At 36.1% G+C, this 15,124-nt stretch overlaps 1 protein-coding gene across 2 annotated transcripts in view; it reads left to right on the top strand.

Annotated features, from left to right (window-relative positions):
* Positions 1–15,124, top strand: part of LOC106878717 (tumor necrosis factor alpha-induced protein 8) — a 93,387-nt gene that overhangs the window by 54,052 nt on the left and 24,211 nt on the right. The window lies entirely within an intron of this gene.

Genomic DNA, 15,124 nt, shown 5'->3' with positions numbered 1-15,124 from the left:
ACAGATTAGGCATGCGTTCCAGTGGCCTTTTTGTTTAGTTTTTTGTTATTAGTTTGGCTCAGAAGAAGCAACTGCACTCCTGTCCTTTGCAGACCCTCTAAGGCAGTGAGACTGATGCAGTTTGGTGCTTTGCTTGCATTAATGTTGCAAGTCGACAATTGCAACAAAAACATGTGCAAGGAGGAGATTCCAGCAAGGTGATGTTCTAAGAAGAAAGGACTGTGCATCGTGATTAGCATGGGGCCTGAGGAAGAAGAGTGACAAATGAGTTGAGACTACCTAAGCTGTAGTGGCAAGAGACAATCCAGCTCTGAGACACGTAGACCATTGTAGTTCAATAGAAAAGAGAGAGAGAGGAGGCAGCTTGTCTGTGGATGAGAAATTGTGAATAACTTAATGCCAATCAGTTCAGTGTTCTCTGTCTCTCTTTCTCTCTCTGGATGTAATCTAGGAGGTTTGTAAGCAGCAGTACCATCCCAAATGTGAAAAAAACCCACTTGATTGTGGTCTCACCTGATCTTTGTTGAGGGTTAGAAGTAGTTTGTTTATACATAATTGAAAATGACTAATTATTTAAAAAATTTTGTGTGAAATAAGCTCGTACAATGTCTATCGCTTGGTTTTGATTCCTGATTGTTTCCAGCTCGCTTATATTTCTAATTCTCATTTTACCTGTCACCGCATATAGTAGCAATCATCATTTATTCATTGATATCACTAATTACAAATACACTGCCACATGAACATATTTGAATAAGACACTGGCAAGCCAGCCCAATTAGAAACCATCATTTCTAAGCTCTTGAACATAGCTGAATTTATTGGCATGAAGCCTACAGTTTAAGTCAAGAATAAATGAGAAGTTATGATTTTCCTGGTGGGTTTTTTTTTTCTACTTACTTTTTCTAACATCATTAATAATACTAAGACAATAAAATAGCTTTAACAGAACATCAAGACTAGGTCACACACTTCTTGGGAGATTTACTTTCATTTCTATCTATACACATTGTGCAAGCTTACACATTGTCATTACTGTTTCAATGTCTACTTTTTCTATGTCTGCATGAGTCAGATGGAATTTGTTGAAGTAGATTATGGTTGGATGCTTTTCTTGATACCAACTCTTACCCATTTCCATGTAAGGTATTATTATCCCTTGGCCAGACATGCATGATGGTGATGATTACTGACAAACACCACACAATGTCAAGACAAGAAAACACAAGCGCATGCACACACACACACACACACACGCACACACGAGATGAGCTTCTTTCAGTTTCTGTCTTTCAAATTCACTTACATGGCCTTGGTTGGTCCAGAGCTACAGTATAAAAATTATTTGACCAAGAGTACCATGCAGTGGTACTAAATCTGAAAATCATGTGGTTGAGAAATGAACTTCTTCACAACATAACCATTTCAGAAATTTCAGTGTCATGATGAGCAGCAGATGGTAGGATTATTAGAGAGCCAAGAGTTCAAATCATACCAGCTGTCACATTGTAGAAAGGGTTTACTCTTCATTTTGTACCTCCACTATTTTTGTGAGGGCAGGGGTTGGACAAGACTTTCTGCTGAGGCAGTAGTCTACACCTGGATGCCTTTTCTCACATCATCCTTTGTGTTCATGTAAAGTACTTTATTCCATGTCTTCACACATTGAACCTCAAAGCTACTGGACATTTTGCTTCATGCAGGGCTTAATGCCACTGCTGCCTAAAATAGTGTCAGTGTGCCAATACATTGGGACATGTAAATATGTATTCACGCACACACACGGCCAAAAGACATGCATCGAAACATTTGACTATATTTATATTATATTATTATTATTATTTTGTTCATCATGTACAAGTACATGTGTATTCATAATTTTTTATTTATCTTGCTTCAAATTGAAGCATGTCTTTGACAGTCCCAGGTCATATTTATTTCTTTATTGCTCACAGGGGGGGGGGATGCTAAACATAGAGGGGACAAACATGGACAAAGGGATTAAGTTGATTACATCGACCCCAGTGCGTAACTGGTACTTATTTAATTGACCCTGAAAAGATGAAAAACAAAGTCGACCTCAGCAGAATTTGAACTCAGAACGTAATGGAAGACGAAATACTGCTAAGCATTTCGTCCAGTGTGCTAACGATTCTGCCAGCTTGCTACCCTAATCCCAGATCATATTGAACTTATTTTGTGCATGACTTTTGGCCCACCCTGTATAGGCATATAAAAGATTTTTGTGTAGCTTCTGTTTATGAAATTTCACTCCCAACCCATGGCTATAGTTGAAGACATTTGCCCAAGGTGTTATGCATAGAGTTGAATCTGAAACCACTTAGTGATAAAGTGGCCTCATAAATCATGCTGCTATGCTATGCTATTAATATACAGTAAGCAATTCACTATGTTCCTTCTCCTATACATTCGTGGCCTTGTGCCAATGTACACTATCAATATCAGCAGGTGCAATGATAGTAAGAAAAACAAAGATACATCAGTATTATTTAATCTCCATGTTCCATGCTGGCTTGGATTGGACAGTTTAACAGGATCTGATGGGTCGAAGGACTGCATCATGGTCCAATGTCAGCTTTGGCATGGTTTCTGTGGCTGGATACCTTTCTGAATGCCAACCATTTTACATGTACTCGGTGCTTTTTTTTCTTGTGTGTGTGTGTGTGTGTTCGTGTGTGTCTGCGCACGCACATCTGTGTCAAACACCAACCACTTCAAATGTAGTGCTGTGTGTGTGTGTGTGTGTGTGTGCGTGTGTGCATGCACACTTGTAACACTAATGAGGTAACTATGTGGTTCACAGGACTGCAACCTCAGGGGATGAGGTGAGAGCTAAGATATAAGAAAAAGGGGCAGAGTAGGTTCTTGTTGTAGAAGTGCTCCATGGCTACTCACATTTAGAAAAGAGGGTTAGAATGATCAGTAAGAGCTGCAGAGAGAGATAGTGGTGATGAGGTGTCTAGGTGGCCCCTTCGATGTAGGAGTGGGAACAGAGACTAGGTGAATTTGATAGGTGGGGGTTGCAAATGCATAGGGGAGCAAGAGACAAGGGAATGTAAGAGGAGAAGGGGGAGGAATGCAACACTGGTAAAGATTGGGTAGGGTTGAAGAGTGAGTATAGGGAGTGGTAGTGATGGGGGGGTGACCAATGATGGATGAGTTGGAGAAGATAGAGGAGATGCAGAAGAGAGCAGTAGGATAGCAATAATGATGATACAGTTGACGGGAGGAATTTCCTTTCCAACAGTAAGAGAAATAAGAAAAGCAAAATGTCCTTGGTAGATATATTTCAGTGGTAGAGGTGATGAAGTAAATTTCCTCCTGAACTAATCCAACTATTGCACAAATAATGCAAGTGTGGCTGTGTGGTTAGAAGCTTGCTGCCCAACTGCATGGTTCCTGGTTCAGTCCTGGTGTATGGTACCTTGAGCAAGTGTCTTCTACTATAACCTCAGGCCAACCAAAGCCTTGTGAGTGGATTTGATAAACTGAAAGAAGCCCATCGTATATATATATATATATATATATATGTGTGTGTCTTTGTGCCAGAATTTATTCCCCACCACTGCTTGACAACTGGTGTTGGTGTGTCTGCATCCCTGTAACTTAGCAGCTCAGCAAAAAAGACCAATAGAACAAGTACCAGGCTCAAACGAAAATAAAAGTTCTGGGTCAGTTTATTTGACCAAACATTCTTCAAGGCAGTACCCCAGCATGGCCACAGTCTAATGATTGAAACCAGAAAAAGGAAAGCTAAAATATCTACCAAAATCAAGTTTTGTACAAGTGAATTATCCTTGATATTTGTTATAACAGTGAGTAGAAAATAACTGAGGTAAAATAACAAGAAGAAGATACAAATTATAGCTAAACAACATAAAAATGATATTTTATCTTTTACTTGATTCAGTCATTAAACTGAGGCCATGCTGGTATTTATTCTATCAATTTTTTTTTTGTTAAACCACTAAGTTACAGGGATGTAAACGCATCAATACCAGTTGTCCAGTAGTAGTGGGGGACAGATACAAAGACACACACACACACACACACACACACACACACACACACACACACACACACGACAGGCTTCTTTCAGTTTCCATCTACCAAATCTACTCACAAGACCCGAGACTGTAGTAGAAGACACTTGCCCAAGGTACCACACAGTGGGACTAAACTTGGAACTATATGGTTGAGAAGCTAGCTTCTTACCACAAGGCCATGCTCACAAAAAAAAAAATAACTCAGGATGTAGAAATATTTAAAGAATAGGTAACCTATATATGTAAGGACTTGTATAGCTTGCATATTGAGGAAGTATTTGTATGTTAGCTTGTATGTTGAAGTAGTATTAGATGGATTATCTAAAAGAAATCTGCCAGTATGGCTTCTTATGAAAAACTGAAATACATTTAATAATAATGAAGATAGAGCTTTTTACAATGTGAAAGAGGAAGTTAAGTGACCTTTATATATTTCAGGCACAGGGGCCTATGGTTTTAAGCCATTCTTTCCTATTAATTACTTTACCTCTGTATCACAACACTTCAAGCAACTACAACACTCTTCTTACATCTAATAATATTTAGTTGAAAATTCATATGGTCATGGTTATTATACTTGTGGAACTGTGTTTTAGAATATAGTTCTAAAATTTAGTGTGAAGTGCATAAGAGAAAATTTTGATGTAGAGGTTGTGTGATTTACTGTGAAATCAATAAAAATGATGTTTAAAACATTTTAAGCTTGAAAAAGGGTGTTTTGATTGACTAGATGTAAAGAGTTTCTGGCTTTTAACTGTTGTTTGACATCAGTTTTATGTCCTGGTTATAAACCTAAGTGGATGAGGGAGCTGCATTCCATAGTTCAGTTAGATTCGAGGTTTGTATAAAGCTGGAAATTTCTCAAACTTATTAAGGAAAGAGAAAGCCTTTATTGTTATTAAAATAAATCGTTATTATTCACACCAAATTCAGCTTTGCCTTTCATCTTTACATGGTTGATAAAGCAAAATACCAGTCAAGCACTAGGGTTGATGGCATCAAATAAACCCCTGGCATTTTGCCTAAATTGTTAAATTACAGGGACATAAAGAAACCCAAACTGGTTGTCCAGTAATGGTGATAGGAGCGCGCGCACACACACACATACACACACACACATACACACACACACACACACACATTGTATACATATAAGCTGGGCTCAAAGTTTCCGTCTATCAAATTCACTCACAAGGTATTGATCAGCCTTGGGGCTATAGTAGACATTTGCTCAAGGTAGCACACAGGGGATAATGGATCAGCAGTGTGGTAAACAATGGCTTGTGATATTTGGTAATATACCTTTACATTCTGGGTTAATATCCCACCTGGTTCAACATTGCCTTTCATCTTTCCAAGTTGATAGCATAAGTAGTGGTCAAGTAAATCAACTTTAACATGCTTGTCACTAATTTAAGCTTTTGTGCCTTTGTTGTAAATCAATTTTCATTTTATTTATTCAAACAGAAGAAACAATATAGTAGCTTTTGTCATTTGTGAGTTTATGAACTTATATTTATATATATATATATATATATTTGTGGGATCATGAACAATATATAAATATATATATAGTTCAATTTTCCATGCTTGTATAGGTGAAATGGAATTTGTTGAGGCAGATTTTTCTACAACCAGATGCCTTTCTTGTTGCTGATCTTAACCTGTTTCCAAGCAAGATAATATTTCCCCATGACCAGACATGTCTCCATGTAAGAGTGGGAAAAAAGAACACTGCTTGTATGACAGTAACATTTGTTTACAACTATCTTGTGAGTTCAAGATACACATACGAGGGGGTGCTGGAAAGTTCCTGGCTTTGGGTAAAAGAAAATACAGGAGGATCAGTTAATTATAGTTATTGCAGCAATCCTTCAGTTTTTTCTTAGCCTTGTAAAAGAACTCAGAAGGTTGGGCTTCCAACCAAGCCTTTCATGATAGCCTTAAAGCCAGGAACTTTTCAGTACCCCCTCGTATAGGAGTATGTGTGTGTTTGTGTATCTTTGTCTTAATAGTTAGAAATTAATATCATTGTCATCATACAAGCAGTGTTATTCATTTCCAATCTTCTATGAAAACATAGAAAACAACCACTGGGAAACAAGAGAAGGTTGGTGACAGGAAGAACCTCCAGCTGTAGAAAATCTGCCTTAATGAATTCTGATTCAGGCAAACATGGAAAATTGGATGTTAAAATGATGAAATGGATATGGTGGTTTCAAGTTCTTATAAACAATATAAGTATGTTTACAGGTCCTGAGTTATCAAGACCTGATCAGCTTGGAAAGTTGTAAATATCATCTTTGTACTGTGTTGTCAGAGGGATTAAATATTGGGACATATGTTCTTAGTGTTGAAGACAGTGTGTGTTTTGTTTGCTGAAAGATTGAGCTTCTGTATTTACAGATCCAGAGATTTGCATTTGAATTTGCCATGTGTGTGTTTTGTCAATGATGATGGCAGGTTCAATGGGTAGAGATTTGTTTGAAGATATGATTTAGAAATAAAAAAAATAACATGTTGAAGAATCAATCTGAAATACAGTTGAGAGATTATTTTGAAAACTTGCTTGATCCTAGTAACATAAGAAGTTGTAAAGAAAATTTAACGTCCCTTTTCAATGTAGAGAGGGTACTCATTTATCAGTCATTTATTTTCATACATGCCATAGATATTGTGAAAGGTACTTAAAATAAAGCATGACAGACAAGATTTTAACTAATAACCTGTTGGCCTATTGTATAAATGTATACATTTTGTCATCACACCAAGTAATCTCTTAAAGCTAAGCCATTTCAAGTTTCCATAGTATTAAGCCAGTGACAGCCCTTCTGGCTAAAATATTTCTCATTACAACTATATTATCCAGTAGTGTAGTTCTGCTATATTGAGTTGAAAACTGAAAGCCACCCAACTAGTGTGTAAAACAATTAGTCTTGTCTTTCATAGTAAATTTTATACATATTTTATCAGTTCTGAAAAGTGTAGGTGTAAATCTACATAGGCAAGATTCCAACAACTGGATTTTATGTTTTGAACTTGTTAACAAGTACTCTTTCATCTATGTCTACTTAATCACTATTCCTCATTTAACTCAACCTAAGTTAGCTCACCTGAATATTCTCGCTCCATTGTTGAATGGTTGGCATTAAGTAAATACATCATACTTCCAGCATGTCTGATGTGTTTAAAATCGTGTAATTCAATCTAGGATTGCCTGAGAGAGCTAATGTAAAAACAACAATAATAATAATAATGATAATAATAATTTTTGATTGAATCAGAGAAATGATTACTTATTAGTGCATTTCTTTCATAATCTACTTCCTCAGCAAACTTATTCCTGTTCACATCACTTTTTTTATATTCTTATTCAGCTCAGTAGTTATCAACCCTGTTAATTCTTTAACGTTGATTCTTTGTTGGCAATCTGCCTTCATATTTCACATTTCACTCTCTTACATCACACATAGTCCTATATATTTGTTATACAACACACAAAATATCCTTTAGTTAACAATGAAAACATCTTAAATAACTCATCTTCTGTACCAAGTTTCTCTTACTAATGCAGCATTTTTACACATTCATCTTTCTCATCATCATCATTTTACATCTACCTTTCATGCTGGTATTAATCTACTTAAAAACATTCTATATTATCATCATTATTGTTTCAATGTCCACTTTTCCATGCTTGCACGAGTCAGATGGGATTCATTGAGAGAGATTTCTTTATGGCAAGATGCCTGTCGTGTTACCAACTCTCACCTATTTTCAATCAAGGTAATATTTTTCCATGGCTAGACATGTTGTTATGGAAGCAATATCCCTTGTATGATGATAATGCATGTTTACTGCCATCATGAGATATTAAGACTAGGATGGACACACTGGCACACACACTCACTCTAGCACGCACACACACTCTAGCACACTCGCATACACACACACACACACACGCATACTCATGCACACGCATGCACACACATGCACACTTGCACACGCACACATACACACTCTCGTACACACACACTCTCGTACACACACACACTCGCACACATGCACACACACTCTCTTTCTCTCTAGCATGCACACACACACACACACTCTCTCATGCACACACATACTCTCTCTTGTGCACACGCACACACTTGCATGTGCGCATGCTCACATTCTCACATGTGTGCACGTGCACACACAACTGGCTCCTTTCCATTTCCACCTACCAAATAGATTCCCAAGGCTTTGGTCAGCCTGGGGCTATAGTATTAGGCACTTGTCAAAAGTGAAATACAATGAGACTGAACTTGAAACCACATGGTTGAGAAGCAAACTCTTTAACCACACATCTACATCTCTTGTATTTTTTTTTGTCTACTTTTCACATGCTTTCTGTTTATTCAACTTAAATATACTAAAAAGAATAACATATCCAATTTATATAAAATATCACCTGTAGTCAAATCCTTGAAATTATCTATGACCATTCGTTAACACTTTAATTATAATAATTTTCATCTATGATTTCAAATTTCTCTTATTGTTCTGAGGTTACTATTTCAGTGAAAATTAAATTTCCTTCATACAAAAACTTATAAAACCATTTAATTTTTTTAAAAGATGACCCACCCCCAATATTATCTTTATCTGTTAAACCAGGTTTATAGGTCCCTGTTAAAAAAAAAAAAAACCTTCTCTTCACTGACAAATGTTTTATTGTTCATATTTCAGTTTGTTCTGTTTACTGAATGCATTTGTTTATACATCAAGTTCTTTTCCCCGATGTAATTTATTTTGCATAATTGCATATAGAATTAATCATGCCAAAGGTGACTCAAGAAATTGTTGAGTGATCTTTGATATGAAATGAGTTTCTTTGGTCATACAAGACCGTTATTGTAAAGGATCCTACATTTAGATTTAGATATCTTGTAGAAGTGTCACTAAGTGCTTAAAATGTTAGTTGTTGGTCTATGAAAACAATCTTCAGTGCAGAGATAAAGAATAAGTATTTTTGGCATTAGATGTAGAAATGTTAAACCAAACTTGTTTTTATGTAAGTTCAGTTCAACAGTTATACCTTGTTAAATGCCATATCAGCTATTTTGGTTAATAAGTCTCTACAAAGATCCAAAATGAAAATCTTTCGTCTTAAGTTTGTTTAGGCACAATTTCATTGGCACTCTTACTACAATGTTCTTTTTTTAACAATCAATCACACGCGCTCACACATACGTGCTTGCTCTCTCACATATGTGCTCACTCTCTCACACGCTCATGCTCACATGCGCTCATACACGCGCTCTCACACACAGAGTAAACTTTTTTGAATTTACTCACAGCTGTCTCAGCAGCAAAGTCCTGATAGCCCTATTCTAAAATGTATGACCCTCCTGCTCCTAGTAAATAAAATGAGTTTTTGTATACAGAGATAGACATGTATAAATTAATCTACTGAATTGATTTTCTGTCACTGTTTTCAGGTGGGAAGTAAGTTAAAATGTTACATGACTACACGGTTGCTCAACATATTAAGAACAGCAACCAAATTACCCTAAATTTATACACTAACATCTTGAATATGTTGGATTGTAAATTGGATAAAGTAGCTGTACACCTCCTGAGCTTGGCGTTGTTGTCAAAAGGGAGCTTGCATGTTCTGTAGATCTGAGAGAGCATTACTGTCAAGAGCTTTGCTTCTAGTAGAGACACTCTAGGTGGGCTAGTCTTCCAGAGAGGTTCCAGACTAGTGGTGACCTGTGACATGTTGGCTTATCATCTAGACGGTAACCCCATCTTCCACCTATTCTGCAGAGGATCACCAACCTGCTCAGAAGAACCTTAACTTGCTATGACACTGACCAGAAGAAACTGGAGTGCTCAACATCAGAACTGATTGCTGCATGCCTCTGGACCGATGGGGAATGCAGAGGAGCTGGCATGGGACAGCCAGTGATGGGGAGTACTGGTGGAGCTGGCCAGCTCTATACAATGGTGCCTCTGGGGCCACTAACTTGGGATGGTCCCATCAAACAAGAGCATAAGTGGGTGAGCTGTACATATCTCTCACAAGATTAGATAGTCTCATACTTTTGATCATGATGTCTGCTCAATTAGCATTGATCTAGAATTAAACAAGTATACATTAGACAAAGTAGTCTTAGTTACACTGTATATAAAAAAAAAATGGGATGATCATAGCTGGAATGTCTTATTATATGTCTGCCTTTTGATTGTAAGTTTTCAATATGAGCTGAACTAAAGCTAACAGCAACAAATTCTTGACATTTTCCACTTCAAGTGTTGTTTCTAATTATATATGGTTATGAAAATACAGTTCATTAAAATATGTCTCATTAATACTGTGAAAGTTTTAAGTGGAGAATTAGTGGACTGTGACTAGAATAAATCATAATTCCCTACATTCTCACCAGTAAGCTACTTCTTGGAATGTTAATCCTTTCAGGACAGTTACTTAGAGATTTTGACATCTATCATTATTTGGTTAAAACATACAAAAATGCATAAAACAACTAATTATAAGTCTTTAAGACCTTTGTTATTTTCATTGTTATACTGTGTGTGTGCATGCACATGTGTGCTTATTTGCTCAGGGCCACTGAGCTGACATCTGGCTGGAGCAGAGTCCCAACCAAGCCAAATGAAATATGGTAGTGGAATAATTCAGTTGATAGGACAGTAAAGACTAAGAAGCGAGCGTGATAAACCTGGAAGGTAGTGGATAGTAGGTAACATTATCAAGTGACTAGAAGAGCAGGTAGGTGACAGTTATATTTAGCTGAGGGTGAAGCAGAGAGGAAGAGATTTGCACATCTTACAGCATGAGAATCAAAAGTGTGAAGTGTTCAGGATTGCAAGTGTGTGTGTGTGAGATCTGAGATTTCATTGGTAAGAAGAGTATTCAGAATGAAGGTATATTTGCCACTGATATGGAAGATAAGAAAATGACAAGGAAGTGCTATGAGAGGATGTTGAATGTAGAGAATGCATGTGGTGAAGAGGGGCTACCTTTTGTACTGACCCTACTGAGAGTCCAGCTACTATGCTAGACTATAGCACTATGCTACTAATCTGGGATAGTTGCAGAGATGCTCAAAATATCTGAGTTAGGATACAGGAGTACCACCTGGATAGTAAATCAAGTTATACAAGGAGTCATACATAATGACTGATGAAGTGCCTCTCCAATAATCAATTGCATAACTTTTCACATGGAATCACTTACATGCAATGGTGTTAGAAACAGAGTGGTACTGAAACAATTGTAACTTATAATAATGATGTGCTAAATTCATTCTTCATCTTGTTTCTTGTATTATATTTATGACTGAACTTGAAAACTTAGAACTGGAATGTGGTTAACATATTAAACATAAATTCCAGATTGTTTCCCTACATGTGGTTATGTGGTAGGTGAGAAATCCTGAACCTTTTTTATTCCAAACTCCAACTTAATATACTATTGTTTTAACGTCCACTTTTCCAATGGCTATATGGGTTAGACAAAATTTGTTGAAACAGGTTTTCTATGATCAGATGCTCTTCTTGATACCAACTCTCACCAGTTTCCAAGTAAGGTAATATGTCCTCTAGCCCTTCAAACACAAACAGCACAATGCTTTGATGTGATTTCACTGAAGATTGTTAACAAGTACTCCTTCATTTATATCAAGGGTGGGAAAACTTTTTAGTGGGGCAGGCAAAAATTTCCTAAGAAAAAGGTCCACAGGCAGATCACAAGTTCTAACTTTTGTATATATATATGTATAATTTGATATACATTAATAAAGACAAGTTTGACACATTAAATTAACGTGTAACATCTTCATTAACACCACCACTGAATTTAGGACGTTTATATTACTTATGAAATATTTTTCAGCCACAGTGTAGTTGGGTCTCAAGGGGGTGGTACAACCCTAGCAATATGTGTTTCATAGTGAAAACAAAATTTCCATTCAAATGGCAATTATTAGATGATTTCTGCTCAACTCTGACCATTTTAAGTCGTAGTGGAAATTCAACCTAAGTTGCAAATAAGTATATGAATATTGTATAAATTTTATGATTGAAAAATTTACTATATTTTGTACATATGAGTATACCAGCCTGCGGGCACAATAAAATGAGCTCGCAGGCACAATTGCGCCTGTGGGAAGAAGTTTCCCTACCCCTGATTTATACAATGGAGGCATTCATTTACAACCAGTATGCAATCTCAAGACAAGGAGACCTGAAAACAGACACACACACAAATACACATGCTCAAACATATGCGCACTCACTAAAACACACATATGATGAGTTTTTTTCAATTTCCAAATCCACTTACAAAGCTTTTGTCGGCATGGAGCTAAAGTAGAATGACACTGGCCAAGACATCACACTGTAACCGGACCAAAAACCATGTATCCAGGAAATGAACTTCTTAATCACAGTCATGTCTGCACCTATCACCTTAATATACTAGTTAATGAAAAACTTTTTATTTATTAAATATCTTCAAATTCTTAATTATTTTCAAAGATAATTGAAAGTCATAAGTAATTAGAAATATGGTACCTAAAGAGTTAATGATTAATGTCCTATCTAAACAATGTTCTTAATCAATACAAACACTGAAGATATTGAACTATTAATCATATTGTTTAGTTGGAGTCCCTCACTTGTATTATAAATCTCAAATTTATTTAGTTATTGAGCCTACATGATCTTCTACTCTGTTAAAAGTAGCTGTTCCCCCTCAAATTATACTCTGTTGCTTGAAAATAATACAGTAAATAATGGGAACTTAGATGGACTCTCCAAAAACAAAAAGATAGGATGGTCTTGTCTGGAGTGCCTTTTTATCATAGGTCTATTTGATCAGGGCTGATCTGGAACTAGACAAAATTTGGGTTTTTTAATTTTATTTATTTCCCAATTACACTAAGCAAACTCTTACTCATTTCTGAGGCTTTTGACAACAAGTGAGGTTTTAGATGACATAGCATATGTTGTCTAGTTTGGAGTAGAACACTCCATTCACACACCATGTTTCCTCATCTGTTAAGAGAGTGACTGTCCTGGTGTGAACTACCAGATGACTGTTACATCAGAAAAATTACTTTTTGTTTTCATGGAAACTTACAGTAATCAAGTTTCAAAGTAAAATCTACAAATTCAAACCCTATCAAATACAGTGAAGTGACTGTGTCTAGAGATGACTGGAACCCTCTCCAGATACATGTCACTTCGCTGGTGAGCAGTGAGTAGTAGATTTAATCCATTGCTCAGTTTAACACCAGCACTTAATTTTTCAATGCCTTTAGTACGCTCTGTTGTAAGTATTGAGATCGGAAATACTATATGAGGATAACTTGCATCTTCCCACCATCATGAGACCCCTGCCAAAAAGTTGTGGATGCCACCCCTCTTTTTATGATTATACTGTAAATAAAAAGAAGAAAACTCCTGTGCTATAGAAGTTTATCATAATAACTGCTAAATCACAGATTTCTGTTATGACATTGTGCCAAAGTTTGATACCAGAAATTATTCAAAACTTTGTTTTCAGTGAAGTTGATCTCATGACATCTACCTGAAAGTTATCAAACAGATAATGAGTTCAGCTTATGTTTTCCTGTAACAAAGCTATTACATCGGAGGTGTGGGGAATGAGGACGGAGAAAATGAGGAGGCTGTTCTGTTTGATAGCAATTCAAAACAGACTTTACCAATGGATAAAAATCAAAAGCTCAGTATCTATAATAGCAGCAGCAGTAGTGTTTGTTGTTAAATTTCTAGATAATGATTTCCATTATTATTCTTTCATTAAACTGCAATCAAAATAGTTTGTTTATTGGAAACGAATGTTACAGACAGAATGGGATATGATTCTGAAAGTAGTTTCTTTGCAATAAAACAGATCATAGAAAACATTCGATAAAGTATAACTTCAGAATACTGTTTGTTAACTTAATACCAATCTAATTAGTGTTCCAAATATATAAGCATAGTTTGTAGCATTGCTGCACAAATAATGGCTAAATATTGCTTTGAGTAACAACACATCAGAAAAAGGGATTATTATTTTCTATCTTTTTATTTATTTTGCAGCCGTAGGTAGGCCAGTAATTGCTAACCTTTTCTCTCTCAGAACCTGCTTTCATATAGTCTCTCAACCAGGATACCCTCTTATATATATATATATATATATATATATATATATATATATATATATATATAGTGTGTGTGTGTGTGCAGACACACACACACACACACATTTTGTATTTGGTTTGCAAGATTCTTGATGTGAAATGTCTGTTGAAACAAATCTTGATCCTCCTACAACAAACTATATATATATATATATATATATATATATATATATATAGTGTGTGTGTTTGGGTGTGTGTCTATTTGCCAACCTCACCATTTCACAACTGGTGTTGGTTTGGTTATGTCTCCATAACTAAGCAGTTTGGTAGGAAATATTGATAGAATAAATACTAGACTTTAAAAAAACTAAGTACAAGGGGCAATTGATTCAACTAAATCCTTCAAAGTAGTGCTCCAGCATAGCCACAGTCCATTGACATAAACAAGCAGGTCATTTTCTGGGGGTTTTTTAAAATTACAAAATAAGGCAAGAATCTATATAGTGGCACATATTCAATTATGTTTTCTACTCATATCACAATAGTGTACACATTCTAATTTCAAAAATAATTTGTTTTGAAAATATGTTGTAACTTGTTTGGCCCTTTAGCATTTGGATTATTCTGTCAAATGTAATGCTTATTTATTCATATTGTTTGGAATTAATCCTGCATTATCTCATAACTTTAAGATGTCAATGATGTGATTGTGTATTTCTAGAATGACATTATAGGGTAGATGTGAAAGGCTGGATCTGCCCAGTTTGAACCTAAGACAGGTAGAATATTTGGGTCTGACATGGCTGAAAGAAAAATCCTAACCCCCTGTAAACACTCCTCTCTTGACATTTGCTGCACCCTCATGAGCAGGGTGCTACTTGAGGGCAGGGCACT

The sequence above is a fragment of the Octopus bimaculoides genome, chromosome 4 (assembly GCF_046866305.1).
Source record: "Octopus bimaculoides isolate indiv1 chromosome 4, ASM4686630v1, whole genome shotgun sequence".
Lineage (NCBI taxonomy): Eukaryota > Metazoa > Mollusca > Cephalopoda > Octopoda > Octopodidae > Octopus > Octopus bimaculoides.
The sequence above is the reverse complement of the archived record's forward strand: the minus strand, read 5'-3'. Positions and strand labels throughout refer to the sequence as shown.